Source organism: Triplophysa rosa, linkage group LG15 (assembly GCF_024868665.1).
Source record: "Triplophysa rosa linkage group LG15, Trosa_1v2, whole genome shotgun sequence".
NCBI lineage: Eukaryota > Metazoa > Chordata > Actinopteri > Cypriniformes > Nemacheilidae > Triplophysa > Triplophysa rosa.
The window spans coordinates 19,540,094-19,553,385 of NC_079904.1; the positions used below are offsets into that span (position 1 = coordinate 19,540,094).

The following is a 13,292-nucleotide window of genomic DNA, read 5'->3' on the forward strand; positions in this document are numbered from 1 at the left end:
GCGTGACAAAATATTTATCGCAATTAACGCAGCATCCGTTTGTTTTGACATCCTTTGTCTAGCGTTACATTATGTAATCACGCTCTTATTCGTGTACAGGCTTTTAAACCACTTAAGCGCGATTTGAAACAGTTGCTTTGAGGCGTTCAATGAAGATAGACAGCTTCTAAACTGTGGGACGCGGCAAAACGCAACGAGAGGTCCAGTCTGGTGTGTACAGTAACGGCTGCGTCGGTGAATCTCTGTCAGACAGCGCATCCGTGTTAAGTTCTCTTTCGTGCTTGAATGGATAAAACCACACAAGATTATGTCAGAAAGCCCGTTTTGTCTAACATTTTCTTAAGCACAGACTTCAAAGTGTAAAATAAAATCTTAAATGAATGCAAAGAGTTGTGAAAATGGGAGTGCGGTGACGGTCAGATCTGCGTACTAAGACAGCTCTTAAAGGGGCCACGTTCTTAAACGTGCTGCTGTGACTCCTATCACTAATGTTAATCAAAGAACAAAATAAAAGAAGAAATCAATGTGATTTTATAGCTTTAATGAGAATTCTTCTGCATTTAATTTATAATTTAGCATTAAAGACTGTAAAGTGTCCTTCAATTTCCTACATGAGCTCTCAATTATACTGTTGAATGGCTATAATTAATGTTAAAATAATCAATTTAATAGAGACATCAGTTACAATACTAATATCAAAATGTTAGCTTTCATAAAATGATGCTGTTAAAGAAATATGTTTGTTTCTACATCAATTTGAAGATTAAATGTGAAATTATTAAACTGTAAAAGTATATATTAAAATATAATTGTTGTGTGCGATTAATCATGATTAATCACAGAAAAAAATGTGTGATTAATCCGATTAATTTTTTTAATCGATTGACAGCACTAGTTTCAATATATGAATTGGTTAAAATTGGAATAAAACAATGCAGTCACATTTTTTCAGAATAACTCTTTCAAAGAAAAAAACACAGTATTTACATTTAGAAACTATTTGTGCGCATGTGTGAATAATCTGACTTCAGTTGTTGAGATGCCATTTTTTGCATCATTCATCACCTCTAACGTTACTTGCAGTGGCACTTGACTGACTTGGCCTTTCTGAGCAAATCATCACCAAAGCTTCACCTGACAGAGTATTGTAAAATGCACACTGGTCATAATCTAACCAAAACTAGGTTTCCAGTGTTTCCAACAAGATTTGGCGAGACTATGGCACTGGATGACTTTAAATGCTAATTAACATTATGCACAACATGATGGCATTGTATCTCGCGTTCAGACTCGGCACTTCAGATCTGTTAACTGACACTGTAATTCAATTAAATGTCTAATAAAATACATATTTTCTGTTTATTTTGTCAGGACATGTAATAAGTATAACTTAATTATGCACAATCCATTAATAGTACATCCTGATTTATAACCATGACATTGTCTGACAAAATTAAATAAACAGCAGTTATATGCGGTGATTTTTGCTAGATTACTTCATTATTTGTAGCATGTAGCGCACAAAGCCTCTGAGTAACGAACTGTGTTCATTCATGTTCAAATGTCTAAACCAGCGGTCACCAACCTTTTTGAGCCTAAGATGCCCGACCTCGGACTTGATGAAAGGCAAGATCTACCAGTCAAAAAGTAAAAAATAAAAACAGCCCAGATAGAACCTCCAGCTTGAGGGCTTTTGTTTAGCCTATAATTGTGGGCCTATAGGACTTACCTGAAATTCTTTGTTCCACTTTTCAGATGCAACAAAACAAACTCTGTAACATTGCCACTTTCAGTATGGCAAAATGAGGTGAAACAGCTTGACATTAAAATGTGGAAAATAATTAGTTTAAAAATACCCTAATTATTTAGGTATTTAGTGTATAAAGATTTGTTATTTATATGCATTTATTTGGAGTTTATTTGGTTTACTTTTAAATAAAAAGTAAACCAAATAAAGTATATAGATGGAAATGTTATAAATAGGCCCTAATAATAACAACAACGTCAATCATTCATTTAAATCATGTATCTGTTTATTTTTACCCTTCTAACAATGTCTTGGTAATAATTATGTGTTTCACAAAATAGCCAAAGGTCTGGCGATGTATTATGGAATAATCTTTCATTTTAGGCTAATTGAAAACATAAATAGGATGACAGCAGGGACGTCATCTCCCGCATGAGATAGTACTGAAAACTGTGTAGTTTACCATCACTGACAGACCCGCGGATCATTCACAATTACAACTATGTGAAAAGACTGTTGTCTTTCACACAAGCTTAACATTAGAATGCACGCGCAAGTCATTTTGCGTGTGATCACCGACATTAGAGAAACACTGAAGAGCGATCACGCACAGTCACGCATCACACTGAAATGTGATTATTGATAACAGTCGCATTAAAAACTCACGCAGGGAATCATTATTTACACAGCCATGAAAAGATTCATGCAGAACTGAAAACCATACAACCGCTGAATGAAGAGAAAGACAAATGCACTTGCAAAACTGAACATTAATCAGGCCCAATATATTTGTCTATTCATTTTTCTATTAGCCTACTTTCAGGATCGAAAGGGAATGTCTCAAAAATCGACGGGTTGGCGACCACTGTTCTAACCAGTCAGTAACAGTGACAGATGCTTGGAAACACTGTTTTGTGCGGTATGGTGCGCAGAATGCGCTGCTTCTCTCTACTGCTCACTTGCACAGAATAGATGCGATCCTGCACCGGAAAAACCAGACATTGCGCTCGCGGGGCAGTACTGATGACATTATTCGACTGAATGAAGCTACATTTTATCCAAAAAGATTTGACACTATGCACCTTTTATGTACAAAAGTGTGCAGAATGCAGCGGCAAGAGTGGTCTTCAATGATCCAAAGAGAGCGCACGTCACTCCTCTCTTCATTAAGTTACAATGGCTCCCTATAGTCGCTCGAATCAAATTCAAGACTCTGCTCCTGGCCTACAAAACCACCACTGATTTAGCACCCCCTTACCTTGACTCGCTAATGCAGATTTATATACCCGCCAGATCCCTATGCTCTGCAAACGAACAACGTCTTGTGGTGCCATCCCAAAAACATAAAAGTCTCTCTCACATACCTTCTCGGGATCGGTTCCACATTTATGAAATGATCTGCCAGCTGCTACAAGATCAGCAGATTCTGTAGCTATCTTTAAGAACCGTCTGAAAACACATCTCTTCCGTCAACACCTGACTGATCAGTTCTGACTTCTATCTCTTTTCTGACTTTATCTATTTTTTTCAGTATACAGCTAAAAAATACTTAGCTGTATACTGTATACTGGGGTAGGCTATATGAGACCAGTTTTCTTTTACTGCACTTATGCTTTTTGTTGTCCTTATCTTGTTCCAATTGCTTCCATTGTTTCCCTCATCTGTAAGTCGCTTTGGATAAAAGCGTCTGCTAAATGACTAAATGTAAATGTAAAGTTGCGAAAGGGGTCTACATGTTGCTAAGTGATAAATTTGCTAAATTGGCAAAGCTGGATAAAGTTAACTCAATTCAACTTTTTACATCTATCACAACATGTTTACCTTAAGTTAGAAGAAACGTGACAACTGTACTGTCTTCACTTAAGAAGACAGTCAGACAGCGGGAGTGGAAGGGGAGTCGCGCGTCTTGGTTTTTGTGTTGCTGTTGATTTGCAGTCTATTTTTAGTGATAGGCCTTACCCATTTGTTAATCATCCCCGCATGCTATTTGACGAATGAATCCAGCGCTACAATTGGTCGAACTCTGCTTTTGCTCGATTTGACTACTGTGAGTGCACAGGAGCGTCACCAGGCTTTTGCGTAGTTTAGAGTGACAAATTGTACCAGTGTACTATGAGGTCAAAATGCACCCACTACACAAAATGCGTACAGGTTGGCAGGTCTGATAATGATATACATTAAAGCTCATCAATGTGCTTCAGGAGCTTAAAAACTGTGTGTACATGATCTACCTACAGTATGCAGGCCCTGACAAATAGGTTATGAGTGGGACTTCGTGTGGACTTGCCACCTATCCGACAGGGGCCTCATAGGCTTCTTTTGGACAATACTGTAAAGACGTTTTTCAATACAGTAACAAATTTTGTGTGCCAAACCTACATACAGTATATGTACACTAGAAACACCCCATATTGGTATATTGTACACTTCAGCCTGTTAAAAATGCTTACTTTGTATACAAATGCCCTTTTCGCAAAAATAAGTCTCTGATCAGCATTTTTGGCTTAAATCTTAAAACTTGTGGCTTCGAACGCTGGTTCGTCACACCCTCATGCACCAGATATTCAAAGCCTGCACCCCTTGGAGTATGGTAAGTGCTCGAAAAAAAAAAAAACACAAAAAGATATTCCAGGAAAGTATACAGCCCACAATATCCCCCAAACGGTCAATTTAGTACCTCTTACCTGGCGCCGTCCTGTATACAGCTGACTTACTTCAAGATTTGGCATGCAAATTCTTATCTTATTGTGACAAACCTTATATCATTGGAAAGGTCTAAGTCTCTAGAAAACATATTTCATTACAGTTTTATAGAATAATGTATGTAGGAAGAGTAATTGTTTCTTTTTATGAACTTTCACTTGTCACAGTCCGGGACACCCACATTTACTTGCATATTTTTGTGGGAATTCGGATCTAATCATGACAAACTACATATCGTTGGAATGGTGTGAGACTCTTGTTTTATAGAATAAAGTATGTAGGTGTAATTGATTCATAAATGACAAGAGTGTGTTTAAAAAATAAGTACTGCCTACGTAACGCCTACGTTTACTTCAATACTTTGCATGTGAATTCACATGTTATCATGACAAACATTATATCGTTGAAAAGGTCAAAGTCTCAAAAAAAACATATTTCATCACAGTTTTATAAATTAATGTATGTATTTTATACAAAATTCCTGTTTTGTTTACATGTTCCGGTGCTTTTGTATTTTTTCATTGTGTCTGTTAATTGGAAAATTAAAAAAAGCATCTGTGATCAAATTTTGTGTTAAAACCAATGGAAGCCTACGGGCCCCCTAGTGGATTTTAGTGGTAGAGCAGCTAAAAAAACGTCTTGGTTACAGATGTAACCTCAGTTCCCTGATGGAGGGAACGAGACGTTGTGTCGAGCCGACAGATGGGGTTCGTCCCTGAGAACCAATCGCTTCCGACTTCTTAGAAAAGGCCAATGAAACTGGCGAATGAAATTTGTATGCCGGACTCCGCCCCCGGATATCCGGGTATAAAGGGAGACGGCGTGCCTCATTCATTCACCTTAACTCTGAGGAGCTTGAGACCTCTCATGAGCTCTCACCCAGTGGGCACGGGCGATCTTAGGACAAGTACGCTTTAGTGACGGCGTCCATGATCCAGTGCGCCAATCTCTGTTTGAGACAGCCCTCCCTGCTGATCTCCAAAACAGACGAACAGCTGCTCAGAGCTCCTGTGGCTCTGCGTGCGGTCCAAGCAGAGGCGCAATGTGCGTACTGGAAACTACACGGATGGGGTTGGGTCTTCCTCCCCGGTGGGGAGCGCCTGTAAGTTCACCACCTGGTGTAGGGGGAGTGGTGGGAACTTTGGGCACGTAGCCGGGCCGGGGTCTCAGGATAGCGTGAGAATCACCGGGCCCGAGGTCTAGGCAATCTGTGGACACGGAGAATGCTTTTAGGTCCACTACCATCTTGAGCGACACCCGGAGAGCCATCTTCATCATGAGGTGAGAAAGAGCGGCATCTCCGAGGGGCTCCAGGACCGCATCAAGGTTGCAAGAGGGTACGGAGCGCGGGTGAGGCAGTGCCTTCCTGCACCCCTTAGGAACCAATTGATCAGGTTGTGCTGTCCTAGAGACTTACCAGCAACTGGGTCGTGATGAGCGGCAATAGCGGCTACATAAACGTACAGTGTGGAAGGCAGTGTTGAATTCTCTAGACTCGGACTCGGTCTTAAACTCGGTCTCGAGACCCTATTTTAATGGTCTTGGTCTTGTCATGGACTTGTGTGCATTTTGACTCGGTCTCGACTCATACTCGAACATGTTCGGAATTGGACTTACAGTATGCCCGAGTCCACTCGAGTCCCATCAAAAATATTAAATACATTGAAAAGACGTCCCTTTATGGACCAAAAATGAAAGTTGTTTCTATAGCTTTTCATATGGCGTCTCCTGATTGTCTAATATTGATGTCAAGTCTGTACAAAGTAAAAACTGCTTGAAATTTTGAGTTTTCACATGGAAATAAATTAAGTGAGACTCTTTGAAATAAACTGAGTTGAATGATTGCAGTAAGATAGCAAGCAACCATTGAATCAAGGTTAAAAACTTATGATTTGTCAATGTTCATTGCAATGAATCAGTATCACTTTTGTACCTGCAAAAATCACCATTATTGTGATCTTTTTTTAGCTTTAGTTGAGCTCTTGGCTCTTCTATTTTAATGTTAAATTAGGTTTCCTTCAGCCATAACTGTGTGTTAAAATAAATTAGTTGTAGCAAAGAGATGATTACTTCTGAATGGTAATGCATGCATTTTGAAATTGTTTAGATCACTGTTAATAATTGGGTTTGTTTTATTAATGTGTCAGCTCTGTGGATCTGTAGTTTGATATACTGTGATTTTTTAGGAATTAACATATTCGCAATCTGTTAAACCACATTAACACACAACGACATCAAGAATCTGCATATGAAACTCAACAATGGTGACAATCAACAAAGAAAGCTTCATGCTGCAATGCATGCTGGGTGATCTGTTCATCTGAATTATTTTGACGATTGTCATCATTGTTGAGGGTTGTATGATGAGGGTTGATGTCAGTGAAATATGTTTGTTTATTTTCTCTCAATACTGGTGCATTGACTAGCCAGAGCACTCAGACCAGTCATCAACTGATCAATAATGTTTAAAACTAATACATTTTATTACAGCCTGACAATTTCCATCTGAACAACCCCAACTTTTGTAAAAGTATGTCTGTCTTTCACAGTGCATCAGTGTTTTTATAACACTATTACATGACCTGTATGAATTAATTTAACAAAAGTCAAGGATCAAGAGCCCAACTAAAGCAAACACTGATCACAATAATGGTTATTATTGTGGGTACAAAACTCATTTCACAGAGTCTCATTTCATTTATTTCCATGTGAAAACTGAAAGTAGTCTGATAAACTCCAGATTTGAACCAGTTTTTACATTGTACCAAGGTCCCCTGTACGTCAATATCAGACGTTCAGAAAACGTAATAATGGGCCAATAAAGGGACGTCTTTTTCAACATCGAAAGATGCAGAAAAGACATCTTTTGGACATATCTTTGGTCAGGGGGAAGTCATAATTATAATAAAATTACCTTTACAACACTTACTATGTGGCCTTTTTCACCATCAACTAATAATATTTTTAAACTAATATCAGTCTAAGTAAATAAAACACAGTGTACATGCCATGGTATATTTAATGCACTGAGCACTCTATGAGCTAGCTGATTGATGTTATGCTAACCTCGTGTAACACAACAGGACACAAACAGTTTTATTGTTTCCACCAAACATTTAACATATTCTTGAAGATTTCTATAGGTCTCGTCTCAGATCTCTTGTCCTAGGACTCGGTCTTGACTCGAACTCAACCTACTCTGGACTCGGTCTTGACTCGAACTCGACCTACTCTGGACTCGGACGTGACTCGGACTCGAATGAGCTGGTCTCGACTACAACACTGGTGGAAGGGGAGAGATTAATCTCGAGTCTCTGGAAGGACAGCACGTTCCCAATCGAGCAACTCCGCGGGTCTTCTCTTCGAGAAGAGCACCAGGATGAGAAGAGGCACCACTTACAGGCGTATAGCCGCCTAGTGGCCAGGGCCCTAGCCTGAGTGATGGTCTTAACCGCCGCAGGGGGTAGGCCACTCAGGATCTCCTCATCTCGTCCAGGGGCCAGACATGGAGGTTCCAGAGGTCTGGCCTGGGATGCCATAATGTGCCCTTCCCCTGGGAAAGCAGGTCCTTCGTCAGGGGAATTGGCCGGGGGGGAGCTGTCGTCAAGAGCATTAGCTCTGAGAACCAAGTCCGGTTGGGCCAGTATGGTGCAACTAGTACACTTGATGCTCCTCTTCCCAGACCTTGCACAGAGTCTGTGCAATGAGGCTCACTTGGTTAAGGCATACTTCCGCTTGTCCCACGGCCAGCTGTGGGCTAGGGGGGCCTCGGACGGAGTACCCTAGCGGGCAATGGGTGGTGTCCAGGGAGGCAAACAGGTCTCGCTGAGCCCGCCCGAACTGTACCCAATGAACTGGACTGTGCGGGGGTGGAGTCGCCACTCTCCGTGAGGCGTCAACTGACGAGAGAGCGCATCGGCTGTCTGGTTCAGGTCGCCTGGGATATGTGTGGCTCGCAGAGATCTGCTCACCTGCGGACTCCACAGGAGGAGGCGTAGGGCGAGTCGTGTTAGCTGCCGTGAGCGAACGCCACCCTGGCGGTTGATATACGCTATGGCAGTTGAGCTGTATGACCGGACCAGCACGTGCTTGTCCTGCACGAGAGATTGTAGCCCCTTCAGTGCAAGCAGCACATCCAACAACTCTAGGCAGTTGATATGCCTGCGCAGGCGGGGGCCCGTCCATCGCCCGACACTGCGTGCCCGTTGCACACGGCACCCCAACCCTGCAGGGAGGCATCTGTCATCACCACGACGCTCCTCATGACCTGCCCGAGAGGGACCCCCATCCGTAGAAAGGTCATTGAAGACCAGGGGTTAGGTTGCGTAGGCAGAGAGGCGTAATCACCATCCGCCTGCTGCCGGTGTGCCACGCTCTCCAGGGAACTCGACTCTGTAGCCAGTGTTGGAGCGGTCTCATGTGCATCAACCCGAGGGGTATCACCACCGCCGAGGATGCCATGTGCCCAGGAGCCTCTGAATTTCAGGGGGACCGCTGACTGCTTGAAATATTCCAGGCAGTTCAACACTGACTGAGCGCTTTCTGTAGTCAATCGCGCTGTAATGGAGACAGAGTTGAGTTCCATACCAAAAAAGAGGATGCTCTGTACAGGGGAGAGCTTGCTCTTTTCTCGGTTGACCTGTGGTCCCAATCGATCTAGGTGCCAAAGCACTAGGTCCCTGTGTGTACATAACAGATCTCGCGAGTGTGTCAAATGAGCCAGTCGTCGAGATAGTTTAGTACCCGCACACCTCTCTCCCTGAGGGGAGTGAGGGCGGCTTCCACGATCTTCGTGAAGACTCGTGGGGACAGGGACAAACCGAAAGGGAGGACTCTGTACTAATTTTCAATATGAATTTTGTATAATGTGGCTATTTGTGGCCTTATGTGTTTGTAATGTGTATGTGGATGTGCAAATGTATGTATAGCACTATGTGAAGCGACCTTGAGCTATGGAAAGGCACTATATAAATAAAACTTCTTCTTCTTCTTCTTCTAATATGCCTTACCCTCGAAAGCGAACAGTAGGAACGGGCGATGACGAGGGAGAATCGAGACATGAGAGTAAGTGTCCTTCAGGTCGATTGCCATGAATCCATCATGACATCTGATAGATGCCAGGATGTGCTTCTGCGTGAGCATCCTGAATGGGAGCTTGAGTAGGTGCCTGTTCAGGGTACGCAGATCTAGTGACCCCCGCTTTTTTGGGGATGATGAAGTACAGGCTGTAAAACCCGTTGAGCATCTCGGCTAGAGGGACGAGCACGATCGCTTCCTCTCCAGAGGGGTGGTGACCTCGGCCCGAAGCACGGGAGCATCCTTGCCTCTGACTGAGTTTGAGAGGATGCCCCGAAACTTGGGCGGGCGTCTGGGGAGTTGGATCGCTTAGCCGAGACGGACCGTATCCCGTAGTCACCATGGCGGTTTGGGAAGCTCTTGTCTGTGCAAGGTTCAGCCAGAGGTGTCTCTCCTGGACCAAGGTGACCGCGCAGGCCCTTACTCATCTGTGCAAGGTTCAGCCAGAGGTGTCTCTCCTGGACCACAAGTGTGGACATCGCCTAACCCAGGGCCCGCACGGTCACCTTGGTCGCCCGTAGAGCGAGGTCGGTGATGGCGCGGAGTTCCTGCATAAGCTCTGGGTCAGTCTTACCCTCGTGGAGCTCTCTCAGCGCATTGGCCTGATGGACCTGCAGGATGGCTATAGTGTTGAGAGAGGGGACAGCTTGGCCCTCAGCAGAGTAAGCTCTCGACACCTCAGATGCCGAAAAGCCTACGTGCTTTGGACAGGAGTCTAGGTCGAGCCTCTGGGGGACATTGACGTATCCTCTAGCTGCCCCACCATCGAGGGAAGAAAGGGCGATGGAACTAGTTGACGTGTACATGCCGAAAGAGGGTGTTCCAGGTCATACTAAGTTCCTCATGCACTTCCGGGGGAACACGGCACTAGGGGCGAGTGCGGCTTGGAGCCTCTCTCAAACCCGAGGTACCGTGTATCCAGCCGCGAGCATTGGGAGAGGCAGTGCGGTGCACCGCAACCCAATGCCGGCGGCCTGGGAAAGCATGGCTGACATTTCGACGTCCGCTTCTTCCTGAGCTCGACCCCCCGAGGGAGGGAGCTTCAAGGAATCATCGGAGTCTGATGCCAGTAAGTCACCCTACGATGCTGCAAGAGACATCTCATCATCACGTACCGTTTCCGATATGTGGTTGAGGAACAAGACGGTGGGACCGTCTCCTGGGGAACGGTCAGACGAGCGAGACGAGGTGTGAACGGTCCGCGAGCCTGTGCCTGATGGATTAGTGCTCACAGTAATCCTCATATCACCCTCGCTGCTTGCCATAGCAGGCGGCAGGGCCGTAGTCCTGCCGTCACGGAATGGGAAGCAGACGAGGTGGTGGCTGAGTCCCGTGGGAACACAGCCACCCGTGACGCAATGTCTGAATCGTCAACCGCCCGCAATGCGGGCAAGACATATCCACAAAAACTGCCCCAACATACTGGAAGCAGACATCATGTCCGTCCCCCTCCTCGATGAGTGTGTTGCAACCACGAGAACAGCGGGAAATGCCACGCTGGAGAAATTTGCTCTTTTAGAGAAAAAACTTGAACACTTCTGGAACCGCCGAGATGCCCAGGGGAAGTCGCCGCAGGAAGGGACAGTCTGCTGCACCACGTCGTAGAACCGGCAGTCTTGTAGTTGCTATTTGCAGCGAAGTCTGTTGATCATGAGCGAAGGCTCCGAAGAACAAAAGGTGAATGAGTGAGGCACGCCGTCTCCCTTTTATACCCGGATATCCGGGGGCGGAGTCCGGCATGCAAATTTCTTTCGCCAATTTCATTGGCCTTTTCTAAGAAGTCGGAAGCGATTGGTTCTCAGCGACAAACCCCATCTGTCGGCTCGACACAATGTCGAGAGACCGACAGAAAGGGAACAAGCCCAAACTTGAGACAACACTTGGGACTTTGACTTATGAAATGTTGGGGCTGATCCATATTTTTTATGTATTTTTTTATAAAAGAAAAACATAAACCTTTTTCATTACAATAAACATAACAAAATATTTTTTTTGTCATTTCTTTTTTCAGCAATAATCTCAAAAAGGGCTGCGCCAGTTATGAGGTTAAAGTGGTCGTACTGCCTTTAAACTCTGGGAACCGTATGAGGGGGCCACGTGGAGCCAAACAAGAAACTGTTTATATTCCTTCATTGTAGAATGAGAAATGTATGTGTGTTTGTGTGAGTATATGTATATTATATACAACTATATAATTAATTATTAAATCATAGATTAACAAGTCAAAGTCTGCTACTGTCACATTTAATGTTAATATGCTTCCAAAACTGACAAAACAGAATATAATTCAACACACAGGAGTTGGTCATTGTTGACTTTTGTAAATGCTAAAACATGGCAATTTGAAAAAAAAATATATAAAACAATTACATAAAACAAAAAATGGACAACTATGTTTTTCAATTTTGTGCTCGACAAAAGATTCTGAGATGCATATTGCCACCACATTCTCTAAAATGTATGCTTGTCCCGCATAAATGTAAAAACAAATATAAGTGGCTCTACAAGATGATCCTATATGAACTTTGCACTAAAGAACTGTTAGAAGGCCTCAGCAGTTTATTCATCCTCCATGCACAGTATACGAGGAAGCTGAACTGAGCCAAAAAGATCCCCAGAGTTCTCCAAGCACCACTAACTGGCAGTCTTGACATGCACCTGAAACAACAATGCAAAAGAGGATAAATGAAAATATGCTGAACAATAATGGCTGCAACCCCTCTAACATTTACATTTATGCATTTGGCAGACGCTTTTATCCAAAGCGACTTACATTGCTTTATCCTATACATTTATACATAGGCATGTGCTATCCCTGGGATCGAACCCACAACCTTGCGTTGTTAACGCAATGCTCTTACCACTGAGCTACAGGAAACTACAAAACTTACTTTGTGTGGAGACTAAACCACTTGCTTCTCCGGTGCAAACTCAAGGGTGAAAAGATTGGTTTCATCTACCTGAAAAGCAAATATGAAGTTTGAGTTTGAGCCTGTTACTTTTACTACTACCTTTTTAAGGTAAATTTTCTTCCAGGGTTGGAGCTAAAATCTGTAAGACAGTGGAACCTCAGAACCGACGTTACCTACCCCTGCTTTAAGGTGACTGGTACTTTTCCTGAGGAGCTGCTACAAAGTAACATGTACAAACTACCTGTATGTGTAAAGGAAAAAATACAACACAAGTTTACCTAGTTTGTCATGACGACATGCCATTTTTAACCTATTGATTCCTTAGTATATGCTTTTACCTTCTATCTTCAAACTTCCTTTTTTGCAACCTAAATGCATGCAGGCTGCTGATCACCTCCCAGGAAGGCTTTGGACTCTGCATAGTGGGCAAACAAATTTCCATGTCTGGAAAATAGTGATTGAATGTTGAATGTTACATAATTCTTTTCTCATTAAAGCTTTAAATATTCAAAAGCCAAAAAACTACCAATTCTTTACCGTTCCAGCCCAAAGTTCCCCATTAACATAACGCACCAGCATTTCCTCAGCTATGCCATGTCCAGCTGCTCAAAACATAAAAGTGAATGCCCTTTGTACACGGCTAAAAATGACTTTCTTACTTAGTCTTTTAGTCTTGTTTTCCAGTAAAAATGTCTAAATATTCTTGAATCAAGATGCATTTTTTTGATGAGCAAACTGACCTAAGAAATCTGCCAATGGGGTAAGAAAAATAATCTTGAATTGAGTGACTAAGAAAAAGGTCAACCTTAATTCAAGATTATTTTTTTACCGCATTGGCAGATTTTTGTTGCTTG

General features: G+C 43.1%; 1 long non-coding RNA gene across 1 annotated transcript; it reads right to left on the reverse strand.

Moving 5' to 3' along the window:
- Positions 1–11,830: 11,830 nt before the first annotated feature.
- LOC130566424 (uncharacterized) lies at positions 11,831–13,080 on the reverse strand. Its single transcript, XR_008964466.1, has 5 exons — positions 12,976–13,080; positions 12,777–12,882; positions 12,612–12,679; positions 12,418–12,482; positions 11,831–12,184 (listed from the first exon to the last, which is right to left on the reverse strand). It is a non-coding gene; the product is annotated as an uncharacterized LOC130566424 (long non-coding RNA).
- Between the last annotated feature and the right edge of the window lie 212 nt (positions 13,081–13,292).